Genomic DNA, 15023 nt, shown 5'->3' on the forward strand with positions numbered 1-15023 from the left:
TATATTCGGCTGATTAAGACGGCTACCATATAATTTACATGATCTCAGAGACTGTATTAGGCGTAGAATATGATCTGAATAATGAATAATGATTAATTACGTTTGATAAATATTAAGTCATTTAGTTCAGAACTGATTAGGTAATGCGTGTTTTTCGGTGTTGATTATATTCAGAGACGGAAAGGACACAAGTTGAGTAAGACACTGCAACACTATTCAACGGAGATGCTTCCCTGGAGACCCGCAACAGCACGGGGAGAAAGCGGCCAGAACTTACGCAGCCAATCAATGTGGTGCTGACAAATAGGCATTGATTTGACGCTGACTGTATTACCCACAGCTATTGTAACAGCAAATCTGATTGGTCGGGCGTAATAGATATTGATTAGTATAGAAGATTGAGGCACGTTTGTCGTCAAAGCTCTTGCAGCGTTTGTGATGATCACGAATATCTACATGCTATCGAACTTACATATTGATGAGGAGGAGCTCTCATAGCCCCATATCGACGCTGGAGAGGCGGGCAGCAGTTTGGGAGTTTGATAACCGTCTGGGATCGAATCTCATCGAGTTAAAGGTAAGAGTCTCTTTTCTTCTTTTTTCTTCTTGTGTAATCACCTAAAACGTTATGTAACGAAAGTGGTCTATTTATATGGATGAATATGCGGTGAAATGTTTTTCAAGATCGTGTTGATAGTTGCTATGGTCGTTCGAAAATTCTAAGGCACTTCAATGAGATAGAGGTTAATAAAACAACTTTGTGCGTATTTGTGATTTGTGAGTAGTTGAACGGCAGGGTGTTCTTAGAATGTGTGGGTCATTATGGGATTGGAAAATATCATTTCCGTCCAGAAAGAAGAGTAATTCTTCATGTTCGACGCGAGAAGACCAAACTCCAACTTGGCATGAGGGCAATTTCTGGTCATTCATGTAAATACGTGAAATAGGCTAAGCCTTTGTGGCATTGCTATACCTTCAGGACGGGTATGCTTTACGCGGAAGACCTGTTCAGTTGTGCACTAGCTTATTTAACGGAACACAGTGTTGCGATATTAATGCACAATCATGATATTAAATTGACACTCAAAGTGTCATGATATGACTAACTATCAATATTAAATGATGCAATCTTCTAATTAATCACCAGTAGTTATCATTAATTAACTCTTCAGCCGTTACATGAGGCATGTACGTATTAGTAATCTAGCTGGGGATGTCTGCCGTTCATTTCCTATCACACCAAGCAGTTAACCATTGGCTGCTTTAAAGAATGGCGTGCACCAGCAATACAACGATTGCTACCTCAAACCTTCAACCCCCTTAAAAATATAACACTTAAACAATGCATTGCAACTATATCAATCATTATAATTTCGACCAGAGATAATTACGGTCTAATGACAAAGGTCTTCCAGCTCTTGCTTAACCTGCTGCCTTAATAACAGAACAACATTTAATTGCCTCTCTCCAGTCTTTCAATAACGAAATGAAGCACTATACCAAGAGACCCTGACGTCTTATTACTTCATCGGCTATTTCCCATGTGTAGTGGCTCGATATTGGTGTGGCCAAAGATCACTCAGATTCCAATAAGGAATGTTTCTCTCTGGACCCTGACGACTAAAAGCCGTGCGAATGAATATCAGTCCTTATCAGGATTGTTAGATGACGTATTGCACGAAATCAAAGTCAACCTTAATGCAATTCTCTTGAGTCAATACAGAACCAGAGGTAAAGACCGTCTTAGGACTGAATATTGTTAACTGGGTGAATATTTGATCCCAAACTGAGTGGCGTTACGAGTCATGTCGACAAATCCTAACTTCTAATATTTACAGACATTTGCAGATATTTCAGTGATGTTTGCAGAGGTGATAATGAAGAGAACTGGAAATAGATCCGGTTATTCTAGGATTTAGATATTATAGTTAGGTTTAATGAAAGAAACTCACTTTCTGACCAATCGCTGGTACTAATTGCAATACATCTTCTGGTATGAATGTGTCAGAAATTTATATGTAATCACGAGGGTGTCTCCATATTGAAATCTGTATCTCATCTGTCTTAGTGTGAATGTGACAAAAATGTATGATACATCCCAGATAAACTTAGCAATATCCTTGGATGTATAAGGAAATCATATTACCAAGTGAGTGAGTGAGTGAATGAAATTTAACGCCAGAAAAGCAATACTCAAGCTCTCTCAGAGTAGGTATGTGTTTTCAACAAAACCTCAACGTTTATTGTACACCCATATGTTTGGCGATGCCCTTGCTTGCCAATACGCCCCATGTGTTTGTACAAGAACGTTAAAAGCTTTTGGACAAATGAGGGCATTGCATTAACAACACAACCGCGATATGACATAGTTCTAAAGAGACAATGTTTTACGTAAGATATCAATCAACGGGAGCTTCAAAGAGAACCTTAGTCATATCAGTCTCTATACTTGATCAATAATTAATTAGAGGCTGCTGTCATGTTTAACATGTACGTTCTTAATTGAAGACAGTTGTTAGATTCATCGCCATGGAGTTCCCATATAACACTGCGAGCATCCATCAAGTTTGCCTGTTGTGGAAATTCTATTGGGTTACACCAGTATAGATCTGAATAGCATTCCTAATTGCACCATCACTGAAAAAAGTGCCTACCTCGATATAATGGCATGATCATTAGTTCATAGAGGCAAGTTCGATATCGAGGTTACAAAAAGTGCAATTAGCCTCAGTAGTATACTGATTGTAAACATGGTCATTGTGTAAAAACAGCCTTATCAAAATCACTGCAAACAAGGTGTATTATTTTAGTCAACGTTTTCATGGCTCTCATACACTTGGGGCAAGCTGAGTATGCCTCGGAACAACTCGAACCATTGACTAAACCAAGGGGAAACATTAGTGAAACGATTGCTCTAAAAGCTATGTGCATAAGTAGCAGCTTAAAGTTGTAGGCATTCAGTGTGGTATAACAAATACTAAAAGCAAATATGGTTTTAGAAAGAAGAGAACTATCGACGAAACACAAAAACACACACCACGAAGTAGAACAGGTTGATGGCATCTTGGGTGTAATCGATGTTTACAGCCTACACCGGTCTACTTAAAAACTTGTAATGCAAAAGAATATACACGTGATGATCTATATACATCCATAAAAACACCTGCAGCGACCGTGCACAGAAGGATATGATCATCATCAGGTTGCTCAGCGATGCCCATGCTAATGGTTGTATCAAATCCGGATTGCTTTTAGTCTGTTTGACAAGCATAGTGTGTCGTCATTTGATCCAGCAATGTAATTACGTGTTGTTTTTTCTGTTATCAGTAGTTAAGGAGCCGACAGATCACAACTTTTGCATAATCATCATCACCACAAACAGCTATATGCGTGATGGGAATTGATTCTCACTAATCTGATTAGAGGTTGCAGGCTCTCAGGATCTGTTAAGAATCATAAAAAAACATTGATTCAGTTTTCTGATTGGCAAGGAGTCTGTTTGGTTGATTATCGAATATTTCATCTATCCAATTTGTAATTATGTTGCGTGTTTCTCTCTAACGCGGAGAAAACACACATGGCCACTGCCTGTGATCATGATTTTTAAAGGAAGCATTCTGTTTAAGAACATTTAATTTTACGTTTGATTAAAGGCAACATTTGTCAGCAATTATTACAAGAACATTTGTCATAGGTTATGTTCGTACAATGATATATCTAATACGGTTGTCATTTCTCATACTTATCATATGCTACAGCTGTTCAAGAGAACCGTAGTCTTCTGATTGCTCGTTTTCAGGTTAACAGTAACGAACCCATAAGATATTCTGCAGTAGAAATAGCAACTGAAGCAGCCGTGTATGATTCTCATATTGCCTGATAAGAAGTGCTTGTTTTGTAATTATATAAGATCGTCATGCACCGATATCTTTCTTATAAGCAGTGCCGTACGCTATATTTGTTCACCTAAATGAAGGTACCAAAAAAACAAACGCCGGCGTAGATTTTTGAACCATATGCCACGTTGGAGAGCGTATGTCACTGCCCTGCCGCTTTCTAAATTTACATCGAAGAAACGCCAAACAGCTCTTACTATTTTTACTGAAAGTTTCCAAACACAAAATCCGTGATATACATCTAAGTGCCCCTTTTTACGATATGACTATATCATTTATTACTTTGAAATGTAAGTGAGTTGGGGTTTACGCCTAAACAGTATTCTGGTTATATCGCGGCGTGTTAGCTGAGTGTCAGAGGAAAGACCGAGGTGATGCAAGTCTCGGGTGTTAACCACTTTGGTGGAACACATGGTTATGGTGCTGACAACCTAGCAACTTAATCAGGTTTCGTAATTAGGGACAAGGACCGTAGGTCCCATGGGTACGCACCTCTGTAAGCGAACTGGGGCTCCTTTGATGAGTGGTCAACCTTTAATCTTCACTGTTCGAATGGTGATGATACCAGGTGTTCGTTCAAAGGAGGGCGTATCCTGTTTCATTGATGGAACCTCTCACAAACACATGCAAGTTAATTGTCCGCCTGAAGGACAATGTATGGTACAACGCAAAATTCTAAAAAGTGTTAGGTATGTGTCACGCCAGGCGCTCATCTCCTAGGCAACGCAACTTTTATTCAAGAAGAATTTTCTACTTTGAAGACCATGTCTGTTATGAAATTATTCTGTCGTCTAACAACTAGCTGAAAATTTCTGAAGAACAGACGTGATCTCAAGTGTGCCAGCAAAAATCATAAACAGCAGGTCTTTTGTCACTCTGACAGGTTTTGATGAAACCGAATCTGATTCCTTCATGTAAACGTCCTTCGAAGAATGAACCATGTTTAAATTTCCTCAAAGCGAATGTTGCTAATATGATACAAAAAAATGGCGTTCACCGAGATATTTCAAGTTTAATAGGGGAAACAAATTCCAAGATTAGGAATCATTTTAGTTAAAAACTAGTAATAACAAGCAGAAATCTCAAGGGACATTGAATGTTGGAATATGTCGAAAACGTTATTTAGACAAGATGAGTTAAACGCAGGACTAAATACTTTTTAGTTACCTGGTCATTAAACCTTTAAAGGTTGTCAGCATATTGCAATATGGTTTAATCTTTAGCCAATTTGCAAGTCCCACAAGCACCGTGTCCTATTCAACCGTAACAATAACCATTTCGAATTGCACATTTTCTTCCAGTTCACTACAGTTAAACTCAAGAGTGTCAAGATGCGTTGAGTAAAACCTGTTTCCGACATCTTGTCGGAAATCCCCGACAGTTTGACGACACCATCATAGAAACCAATTTATATCACCCCATTTGTAACCGCTTATGTGCGAACTTAGTCAAGTTAATTACACACAAAGTGATTTTTCATAAAGGTCCTGTTTGAGGTTGTTTCACACTGTCTGGAAAATGGAAAGAACCCTATAGACCACACAGATTCCTAAACAAGTCTCTAAAGCTGCTTTAGATCTTGCAAATCCTCCTCGTAGTTAATGATTTCCATTACACTGATAATGTAATTTGCTCTGCAACTAACGGTAAAAATATTCAGCGTCAAGCATTTAATAACACATTTTCTGCAATAATGTGTCAGTTGTCAACTCTATTACGAGACATAATGAATATGATTATGAAAAGATAGTAGGCCATTAGTGTGATTCGGCCAAAATGGGATGACTAAAGGTTGTACAATTAATATTAATGTAAGCCGTTTTACTTCAGGGAGATCAAAAGGAATTATCAATCTGTGCTCAGGGGTAATATATATATTAGAATATATTTAATACCTTTGGATTTCAAGGATTCATGGTATCTGAAAATGTGCATTTTTTAGCACAAGGATGTCATTAGCTTTGACAGAAAGCTGTCAAAATAAAATGTAGTCTGTTTGTTTTGTTAATTTGTGTCTTGGTTAACGCCGTACTCAGCAAGCTTCCAGCTACATAGTCTGCCTGTAAATGATCTCGTCTGGACCAGGCAGCCCAGTGATCAACAGCATGAGCATCATTCTACCGAATTGGGATACGATGATATGTGCCAACTTAGTCAGCGAGCATGACCACCCGATCCCGTTAGTCGCCTCTTGCGACAAACATGAGTTGATGAAGAACAATTCTAAACTCGGATCTTCACGTGTCGTTGGAACAAAGAACATAATATTGTAAAACGTATGCCATCTCTAATCAGTATATAGCAATAAAACAAAATAGATTTTCGTTATATGATGGCTTGTTAAATATAATGTTAAAACCTTTTTCTCTTAATAAATTTAAAGAACCTGTTTGGGCAAACAGTTCGTGCAAAGTCTTCAAGACCAACATCCTGCATGCGAACGGGGCTTGATGTCAGAACGATGCTATTTATCTTGACGTGACTAAACATGAGACAGTGCCTGTATAGAGTGATTTAAAGGATGTAAGAACGCAGACATGCACATATAAAAAAGGCCTGTAACATAACGATGAGCAAGTGACATAGGTTCAAGTGTCTCAAGCAAGTTATAAATGTTAAAAGCAGTTCTTATCGATCGTTTTAATGTGTTGTGTCGGGTTTCAAAACCACATTAACATAAGTCTAAAAGCTATTTTATGTTGTGTCGCGTACTCCAGAGATGTTTTCAATCTTCTCATTTCGTTCGGTGCATTTCCGATAGAAAATGGTCAAGGCGATTTTTATTTTGATAAACACGCACCAGCAAATCAGAATAAATACATAGTATTTATACTAGTATTGATGGAATGGAAGCTAAAATTTCATAATTGCAAATCAAATAATTTCTAAATGAATCATCGGTTTATGTAAATACAAAATCCAAGGTTTCAAGCGTTTTTACATTATGCATCTTCACGTAATCAAGGTACTGTATTGGAGATCAAAGTGATCTCTCCGTTTGTGATGTCTGTGTGAGGTCTTTGCGATTAGGATGCTTAAAAGGAGAAATAAGCAACAATAGGAGACTTGTCATTGTTTCCTTAGAAACGGTTGACCACGTTATTAACATTTAGATCTCACATATAATTTCAGATAAGGCTTTTATGATTAAATATAATCAATGTTCACTTTTTGTAAGAATGCCCAATAGATAATCCCTGATTATTTTGGCGGTGACGTTACTAGGCATCAACCAATCCAACCTTTTCGTCGAACGACTCACACAACATCGACGTCATGAACAATCGATGGCATTTTCAATTATTAATGACAGTACATTGATACAGGTCGCTGTAAGGCCATTAATTGAAAAGTAGTCCTACATGCGGAAGAAAAATCTTTATCTTTCAAAGGATACTGGAGAGTCATCAATATGTGTCATTGAGGGAAATGTGGGTATTTACGTGTCCGAAGTTATAGATCTTGAACTATGAACTTTACATAGGTCTTACCTCATGGATTGGTGTCTATGGAGCCCGCAAAGATTCGGGTTAGAAATGGTCTTCAGCAATCCATGCTTGTCGTGAGAGGCTCTTAACGGGATGGGTTGGTCAGGCTCGCTGACTTGGTTGACGCAATCAATTTTCATGTTGTAGATCACTGGACTGTCTGGTCCAGACTGGATTATTTACAGACCGCCGCCATCTATCTGTAATATTGCTGACAACGAACAATCGGTCTCGATCTCTACCAAAACCGTTTTCGTTTGTCGTAAAAGGTTCAATAGTGATGGTCATAGGAATGGATCATTCACAATTAGTGATGACACCAGGTGTTCGCGAAAAACAATTAACTCCTGTGTTAAAGGTAACTCCCGCAGATCATTGGAAGAGTCACTTTGTTGTAAACGCCGTACCCAGCAATGACCCTGACTCACAAAGGGGATCTGTGAGCAATCTGTCTGAACCAGATGATCCAGTGATCAGTATCGTGAGCAGTGACCCGCCGTAATCCTGTCAACCAATCCATTTAAATAAGTGCAAATGAGGGTAAGAGGCGTTGAAACGCCGTCTAAAGGTCACTGAATGATGTCGCGCTTCATGTTGCCAAACAGCGTGTCATGTATCATTTATTTCTCTGAATGTGGCTTACGACCTACACTATGTACTGACTAAACTCAGAGTCTCTCTGTTGGTCCCTGTCTGGCGCTCGGTATTAATGGGTACAACGAGGACTGGTCTGCTCGGAGTCAGTATAATGTGTCTGAGTGGGGTATTCATGCTTACCTGCAGTATGGTATCTCAGTGAGCTAGCACTGTAAAACCAGCTTAAGTCTGGGCTAGTACAAGCAGTCACACATACACACGCATGCACGTCGTCAAGTACGACGTTAAACCCAATTTTACCTCACCTCAGAGTCTGTCAGAACATTTCCGTCTATACCTACACAACTAGGACTTTGATAGAAAGACCTTGTTGAAACGCTAGTCTCTGCTCTGTCTTTCCATGAAACTAATATAAAATGTACACGCGGACTTGAAGTGGAATTGAAACTAATGCTAAACTGATGATCAGTTATTTTACCTATGTCTTCATATGTTGCAGAAGATAAATTATCGTAATTAAACTTCAGTATATAACTGACCATATCAATTCAGGAAATAATAACCAACGTAGTTACGACTATTAAATGGGTTCATAATAATAGGTAAAGGTTTGTATAAAGTTCGAACCTATCGTTTTCTATTTTGTTGTTATAAGTGGCATTAGGTGGGTTGAACAACAACATTTGAATTCTGTGAAAACTAACCTTACAGAATTTGAAAAAAGCACGAGATGCACATTCACTTCATGTTATAGAAAATACCTTATGAGCTTGTTGAAAACAGCGTCTATTTCGGGTACCATACGTACTCCACAACAACGTGATTTACAGTCTCAAGACTAGAAGGACTGTAAAGCAAACCATTTGCACATATTCCATTGATCAATACGAATATATGATCATTCCCTCAGCAATGTGAAACCACGAAACAGAACAAAGGGATCATTTTGTCATCCTAAATGTTTTGAAGTGCCGCTATTGATTGTAGGGTGTCTGTATACAGAACGAACTGACACTTCAGACGGTTAATGTTGTTTTAACTGACATTAATAAAATTAATGTGAACCCACAGAGGATTAATAACTTTTGTTAGTCAGATAGATCACCAACCATTCTAAAATCAACGACGCGCAATGACATTATGATTCTATGCCCAGAGAGTGACGGTATCCCAGACGTATTGTTCTGAAAAGGAGGTTTAAAACAACTGACAAGACAAGACACTATTAAAATGGTACATGCTTTTCCTATTTTTTTAATGTTACACATCTTTAAATGGAACACCATGACGTCTAAATAAAAACGTTAGATAAAATCTCCATTTTGCTCTTTTTGACAACAAGAACACTTAGTTCTACAACTGATGTTGGATGTGATGATGGTGTTTGTTCATCAGTAAATCACACTTAATTATTCATGAACACACGCTAATGATGAAAGCGCATTGTGGACTGAAACTACACTTCTTGCATTTATTTGGCATTACCTTGAAGCATTCATAGTTTTAATTCGCCCTGTCTATACCTTGAAGAATGGTAAACGAAGCGTGTTTTGTTTAAAGTGTTACCAACAATTAACTTAATCAACATATAGTGAAGTGACAACAGTAACAGTTGAACCGGGTCTACGACGGATAATGTATTCCTAAGCTTCTACAATTCTATGGAATATGAAGCTTCCAAGTAAGAAGATGTGTCAATATTGCCATTATAAAAGTCCATTATCAGAAAGATCAGATAGTCGCACTGTTACAATGCAACTCACCAGGGAAGCTAAGGTTTCAAAATACATAATGAATAATGCCCCTAGCGGTGTAATTGAATCAGTCTTATTCGTCTAACTTAGACCTACGTTGGGAATAACCCACAACACTATCTTCCACCCCGAAGTTCAACGTCAGGTATTCTCTGCGGCTTCACAATTGTTTGCAAAGCTAAAAAGCATTAGTATTGTGCTTGGTAACATTGACGATCCCGATGCAAAAAGTATATAGACTAACGATTTATGTTTTTTCCCGATTTCGTGAAACGAACTAGTTCAAATATGAATTGTTCGCTTCTCTAAGTGGGCCGCTTATGGCGTTCTGACAGAATAAAGAAGGAAATGGAGGACTGCTTGCACGCGTGATCTTGAGCTAATACAAGCAAAATTAAACAGTTTGGGTAAAGGATCCTGGAGGAATGTCGTCAAGATCCTTTGATGTCTGTGCATACGACCAATTTTAGGCACCATTAGCTCTACTATGCAAACAAGCAGAATCAAATATTTGATTTGTTAGAGAGATATTCACCCAATAATGGGTTAACAGATGGTAGTATGATCGGTTACCAAAGCACATGTTGTAGAAGCAGCTACATCCCCGACGAATTGCCCGCTACGGCTGCTGCGGATATTGAGAAAACAATCCAGATTGGCACATCGTATATAATTGATCCTATCCTATAATTAAATGTAAAGTGTTTTTACATTCATAGTGTATGGATGCTTATATTACATGGGAAATACATACATGTATAACATTGCAGAATAAAATCATATTAAATAATGTCGCCTAAATCAATATTTACCTCAAATGCAGCTAAATGCACTAACATTTTATTGTTTCCTACTCTTGTCATGGATCAGTTGCTTGATTTATGTTCCTATATCCACACATGCTGTGTACAGTGATGTTTGTATCACAAGATTTGGATTAACACAAAATACAATTATACAATATCGATCACTTAATGAGGAAAGCAAAACCAAATTTTTATAAATGTAGATCGCATTGGTTGGTACCTTATTTTGAGGAATATCCCTGACTTTTCCACAACGAAATATCTCGGAATCTGACACGACGCAAATCCATTTCAGATTTATGTTCGCCAAGATTTGGCTCATGAGAAAGTTATCAAAAAGCATGCTCTAGTCATTAAAGTGATTCAATTTAAGGTTTCGTTCACTGAATACCTTCATAAAAATAGGAGAAATTAAAAACCAGGGAAATATGATCTTCTGGAAAAGAAGTTCTGGTTTCGTTTTATGAGAAATTTAGCGGAAATTCCACATCAGACCACATCATTGCGTTCTATAGCCTTTATGCCCCTAGGGATATTGATCTCTTAGGTGTGGTGTTTTTATGGCTGTGTTTGTTTGTAATCGGTGGGATATTCATGTCAAATCCTTACTTCCAATTTCGACATTTTAGTCACTTTCCTGAGAAGTAAAATCTGCTTTTAATTAAAAGCTGATCCATGTGAGAAAAGGCATTCCAGAGACTTCATCAGCTGAACATATTTTTTAGGTTAAAAACAGATTTTGTTGATTTCATTGCAGCGTTGAAGGCCGCTGCGATACATTATCATTTTCAATCCGTTATGTTACATATTTAATGCCAAGGTTGTTGTTGTTAATTATTTGCACACACTCTTGGCAAGCATTCGTCTCTAGTCATTAATCAGGCGGAAGGGCCGCGAGTTACCATTTTGAAGACTTTCAACACTCAAATGTAACGTACAACACAGCCGCTAAATGAAGGAATGTTATATCCGTTATTAGATCGGTTAACATGCTGTTTAACATTATTTACATGTGTTGATTTTTTTTCATGATTCTGAATTACCTATGACAGATGAATCATCACAAAATATTGTATACAGAAACGTTCTGAATGAACATATTCGACTTTGCAAAAATAATTGTTCCGTATATGTTGATATGAAAAAGATATCCGGTCCCGCATGTCGTCGTTTGAGTTCGAGTGTAATTGGATGTGTTTCGAGAAGGACTTAAACACGAACACGTAGTATGTCTACATCGTGTGACAGTATCGACATCTAACTGTACAATGTAATTGTCTCATTCTACAAATAAGCTAGTGAGTGAGGATGACTTTACGCCGCTTTTAGCAATATTCCAGCAATATCTGGGACACCAGAAATGGACTTCACCCATTGTACCCATGTGGGGAATCGAACCCGGGTCTTCGCCGGGCGGACGCTTTAGCCATCAGGCTACTCCACCGCCCCCTGAAAATACGACCATCTTAGCACGGATCACACATCTGGGAATGGTTTTGTTCGAGTGAACTGTCATCATGGCAATATTGTGGAACACGCAGCACTTGACCTTTGGTACGTCCTATCAGACACAAACAGGAATATGTTGAAGCTGTCCAATCCTAGAGACGACATTACGAGAAAACTTCCCATGGATGTTTTAGGTGTGTGCTGCCCATTATACTTATTCCCAGGGAAATGAGCTCCCTCGAATGCTGTAGGCCTTATCTGCCAATTACGTTCTAACAGGGACGTTTTTTAATCTTGCACTGTCATTGATGTCGTGGGAAATGAGCAATTCAGAATGTACTGTCTCTTGTTGCAGTTATGCAATATTGACCAAGAAAGGTATGTCAATAGATACGTTCCCAAAAGTTCGAGAAATTGTTGAAAAGGATGAGTCAAGAAAGGAAATTGTCAGAGTGGAATGAGAATTATGTGATTGGCTGCTAGACACAAGCAACGGTAATTTATTTGTGACAATAGTCAATTTCGTGCGTGGGAGTGATTCGTTACCATAATTGTATTTACTTACATGTAACATCCAGATGAGTGCAGTTACACATACATCTCAGGGTTCTTGGGCAAACATTTATAACTGACAAAACATTTTCCATAATCAGACTATATCGAAATAATACCAGTCATGAATATAAACATTTGAAGGTACCCACCGTGGTGATGTTTATGTAGCCGACTTCCAGCGTTCTATCGTTCATTTTCATCTCATTGCTAGACACAGTTCCAGCAGTATCCCCCCCAGACACAATAACGTAAATGTAGTGCCTTCAGACATGAAGCCCAGTTAATTTCAATCATCCGATAAATAATATGATTTAGTAACGGGAAACAAACAGTATGTTTGACCGTCTGACATTAACAGCCCCTATCTTATATAAAGATAAAGGACCGTAGATCTGCAATGTAATTATCGCACTATATTATTAGAGCCAACTGTCTGTTGCCATAACTGGACATCCACAACCTTTCCATAATCATGACTAAAGCATAGACAGATACTATCTGACAGAACCAGCAACCGTTATTCTTTAGATGACGGCGTCCACACACAGACAGCAGGTGCCGTCGTTAAAGTCAATGAAGGAGCAAGTATAACATATATGCCTTGTCCATCCCTTTACCAGGAATGTGATGTGGGTTGTATATCCAGCTACTTGTGTAAATGCCACAAATCATGACTCATCATACTACCAACCTTGTAACCACAGCTATTCATGCAAAGCTGGTCTTGTAACCAGATCTATTCCTGACAAGAACCGTCGCCAGATATTGGGGTTTGGCATCGCAACATTAAAATCATTATGGATCCTGTCGAAGAACCGGCCAAATAAACCAACTGTGCATAGCGAAGTTGAAGGTCTTTTCGGGAGAGCTAGGTCATGGTCATAATTTGCTGTTGTCCATGATGCAATACAGAAAAAAAGGAAGAACCTTAATTAGAATCAACCTGGTTGAGTCACGCAGGTATCATCCAAAATCCTAGATGGAACATTTGTTCAATATGTGGACAGTTTCCCAATTGAAATATTTGGATGACTGCACTAGCAAGCTCAGTTGGAGCGTATACCATCGTGACTGGACATCAGTATGATCAGGAGATATGTGAGGGGCTTGCAAACAGCATTTGGCGACCTCCAAAGACTGTATCGTATTCATTCAAGCGGCAAAGGAACAACCTTGGCAAACATAGAATATCCAGATACGTCACAAGGGAAGATGGGCCTGTTGATTGTCTTTCGGAATTGGTTACCTTTGGTCGAATGGAAGCACCTGAAAAGAGCCAGCAGTCCAACCATTCTATCCAATACAGCAGTCATAAAAGGCTTCAGCTGTTCCTACTGACAAGACCTCAGATAACATAATTGTTGTATTTCAGCAACATTACATTAATTGTTTGATCAACGAACATGGCATAATCATATCAAATAATGCTTCTGTACTATTGACCTTGAGCTTGTATGAAAAACATGAATATGTCCATCCCACGTTTGGACTGGATTCCAAAGTTCCATAAATCCCGTTCAGAGATACAATGCTCGGTCCAGCAATCGCACCACCAAATATCAGAGACCAACATAGATTGCCCATAACCCTTGACACAATCAAAGGGAGACCTTATCAATAAATACCATCTTGTTTCTCAATGATTTTGCGTGAATGTTGCAACGCCGGAAAAGAACCCAGTTAAATTCTGATCAAATGATTTAACAAACTAAACTAGAAATACTATACATGCGAAATACCATTGTCCGTTTGATCCTTGGATCTATGCTTAAAGATACAGACTGACAACTATACACCAGTCTGTGTGACTGGAGGAAGGAGTTCTATTTTCCCGTAACTCCAGCCTTTGGCGTCTACGTTGCGACGGCGTCTGAGGTACAATCTTTTCACGAAGACTTTAAAAAGTTAAGTCAAACGTTGTTTGACCAAGATTACATCATTCAACACATACATAAAGCCTTCATGACGTTTTCTTCCAGACATGCAGAGAAAGAAAATTTCCAAATTTGACACATCAGTGGCAAAACTAATGCAATTCCCTATTTTGACTCGTACCATATGCCCCGTGTTTGTTTTGTTGGGGGTGCGGCGGTGGGATTAAGCCCATGCTTCCGCGAACAAGTGGACTCATTACTATTTCCTGGCTAAACCGTAAACACACACCTACATGTATTATCAACGAGTACAATGTTTTAGCTGTTTTTTTATCTTTGATTGAGAAAAGGGCCTTGCCAGTTTATCTTGAAGGACATGCATTGAAATGTAAATACGAAATAGAGAGCGCTCTTTGGGTACTTTGCAGGCTCTGTAACGCCTCGGTCGTACTGCAGTGAGATTGCAGTGATAGAGATTTCTGATCAGTGTGTGTGTGTGTGTGTGTGTGTGTGTGTGTGTGTGTGTGTGTGTGTGTGGGGGGCGGTGGTGTAGCCTCATGGTTAAAGCGTTGGCTCGTCACGCCGAAGACCCGGGTTCGACCCC

General features: G+C 38.7%; 1 protein-coding gene across 1 annotated transcript in view; it reads left to right on the forward strand.

The window, feature by feature from the left end:
- Positions 1–422: 422 nt before the first annotated feature.
- LOC124271995 (allatostatin-A receptor-like) overlaps positions 423–15023 on the forward strand; it is a 49695-nt gene continuing 35094 nt past the window's right edge. Inside the window, exon 1 of the mRNA XM_046707166.1 lies at positions 423–577. The gene's annotated coding sequence lies outside the window, so the exon portion shown is untranslated. The remainder of the gene's footprint in view (positions 578–15023) is intronic.

This window comes from Haliotis rubra, unplaced genomic scaffold (genome assembly GCF_003918875.1).
Source record: "Haliotis rubra isolate DU_JTF1 unplaced genomic scaffold, ASM391887v1 Scf165, whole genome shotgun sequence".
Lineage (NCBI taxonomy): Eukaryota > Metazoa > Mollusca > Gastropoda > Lepetellida > Haliotidae > Haliotis > Haliotis rubra.